Genomic DNA, 2,682 nt, shown 5'->3' on the forward strand with positions numbered 1-2,682 from the left:
GGTAGAAGCAAATAAGAAAATAAAGATTAAAAGTATTAAATTTGAACTGTTGAGCAGCTAGCACGTATGCAGCAAACGAGTTTGGTATTTTTAGTGTCATACAAATTACTCTTTCTCCTTATTTGATACATATTTCCATTTCTTCCCACACAAAGGTGTACATGCGGTACCTACTCTCGTGTAATCCCTACCATACTTGTACACACGCAAAGCAAAGCACGCTAAAGCATTGAAAACATAGGCAAGGAAAAAGAGAATTGCACTTGCACAAAGTACTATCGTTCCTACCCTTGCTGGTAATTTTTCAAGGAGGGCGACGTGATATCTATTTGCTAGGTCTTTTCTCTGTTTTTTCTTCGTCTAGGGTTTAGAATCTGCTAGACAACCATGTGACCATCCCGATCAGTTGATATAGACCGAGAACGATCATCTACAGCTAAAGATGATACACACATCATCCTGGCCGTTAATCACGTTTTGATAGCACGGTCATAGTTCATCCACCAGATGTATGTTTTGGTCTCCTTAGAAATCAAGGACACAATAGTACTATCCTATAGAACAAGAATAAAGGACATTAGAGAGAGCACATAGGATTCTTCCTAGGCCGCAAAATTTGTTGATAAAGGATGAGTTCTAGTCAAGCTTAGAGAGGTACCGAATTGGTCCCTCCACTGATTTTATCTTCCAATATTAAAATGTAAAATTTGAGCTACATTTAGGCCTTTTTGTTGTGTGATAGTGTTCAATATGTGTTGAGAATGTACCATAAATTATGCGTTTTTTATTTATTGAAATGTGTGATTCGAATTAGATGTTTGTAATTTGAATCAAGAAGAAAAACTGAGTTATGATTTGTTTCTAATTTGTGTAATTTGAATTATACCAACCAGAAACTCATATTTATTTTGATTCAAATCACATAATTTAAAAACTAAAAGACAAAAAAGTTGATTTTAAGACACATTCTCTACAATTCTTCACACCGACTTTAAATAAGGGTAATGTCAACTTCCTTTCTAGGCAGCAAAATTTATTGATAAAGGATCGGCACACAATTGGCATCCCCACTTATTTATTTTTCATTATTAAAATGTTGAAATTTGAGTTACTTTATAGGCTTTTTTTCTTTTTCGGGTAGTGTTCAACATGTTTTCCTTTGTTGGTAATTTTGCTTTTACCATTACTTAGGATGAGTTTGTTATTTTGTTTTTCAGAGGTGGTATTTAAACCACCCTATTAGGGTGGACAATAACAGGTCGGCCTAATTTTACCTGGGCAATCCGATGTAAGTTCACACATTCGGTTCAGGTTAAAACAGACTAGAGATTGGTCTGGTGAGCTTTGCAGGTTGCTATGGGTACATTCGGTTTGGTTTGGGTGGTTATTTTTGCCCTGTCGGAACCGGAACTAACCCGACCAACCTTAAAATTTCATTTTGTTTCATTGGCCCAAACCTAAATATATTTCCTTTGCCACCCTGAAGAAAACTGCTCTTTTCCCAACAAAAATCAATCGTTCCCAACTGAAGTACCAATAATGCTCCTGCATGAGTTAACTCACGCACGTTAAATTCCTGCGTGATCTAAGTCACGCAGCGTGAGTTAACTCACGATGCGTGACTTAAGTGTTATATCACATCAACAGAAACATAACCCCATTCATTTTCAAAACATCTCAAATACGATCTTTCACACCATTTTTGCGAATTTCACCAACTTCAACCAAATCAACATCAAATCAACCAAATCAACAAGTAAAATATGCTTATCCTACTTCATTTCTTTTTTTTTTTTGTTTTGTTTTAAATTTATGATTTTTCAAAGAAATTAGACATTTTTAGGTTTTTAGAAATTTTGCTTGCATGTTAGTTTTTAGGATTGTTAGTAATGAATTAAGTTACGAATTGTAGTTTAGATGTTGTTTAAAGTGCAATGTGGTAGTTTAGGGTTTTGGATTGTTAATGATGAAATTATTTAGAAATTGGTTTGTTATTGTTGATTATAGTTAGTTTGACTGCAATGTGGTAGTTTACATATTGAAATGACATTGCCAAAATTTAATTGTTGTTGTTGAATAGTTAGAAATGACACAATGTCCCTGATAAAATGGCTCATTGATTTTTTCTTTTTGAAATATTGTGCAGATATATCACAAAGGCCTGACAGACTTAGGGGAGATAGGGAGTCGGCTACAGGGAGTGCACCAAGAGAAAAGGTACCACAACGCCCCCCTCTGGCTGGTCGACAGAGAGGTGGGGGAACAAGGTTTGTGGTGGGTTCATCTTCACAGACAGCTGAGTCCCAGATAGTGGACCTGACGCAATATCAGCAGCAGCAGGTGTATCAACCTGAGTATTTTCAGCCTCAGTATGAGCAGCTTCACCAGCAGGAGGGTGAGGCTCAGGAGGAGCCAAGGATGGAGTTTGAGGCCGGACCATAGGGCTTTCATGGGGAGTCTTACGAGTAGTCGCTTCCACAGTTTGATAATGGTTAATTCATGTTAAAACAGTGAATTTAGATTAGAAATTAGGGTTACATATAATTAAGGTTTAAGGCTTGGTTTGATCCGGATTACGTCATTAGACTTATCCAACGATCCCAAGATAAAGAAGTCTACTCGCTCATGCTCATCGTAAACATGGAGAAGAAGAGAGAAAACATAAAATAAATAACAAGAAAG

General features: G+C 36.5%; 1 non-coding gene across 1 annotated transcript; it reads right to left on the reverse strand.

Moving 5' to 3' along the window:
- Nucleotides 1-371: 371 nt before the first annotated feature.
- Nucleotides 372-578, reverse strand: LOC146929714 (small nucleolar RNA U3). Its single transcript, XR_015009043.1, has one exon. It is a non-coding gene; the product is annotated as a small nucleolar RNA U3 (small nucleolar RNA).
- Nucleotides 579-2,682: the final 2,104 nt, after the last annotated feature.

This window comes from Medicago sativa, chromosome 4, assembly GCF_051527215.1.
Source record: "Medicago sativa cultivar Bolivia chromosome 4, Bolivia_mono, whole genome shotgun sequence".
In the NCBI taxonomy this organism is placed as follows: Eukaryota; Viridiplantae; Streptophyta; class Magnoliopsida; order Fabales; family Fabaceae; genus Medicago; species Medicago sativa.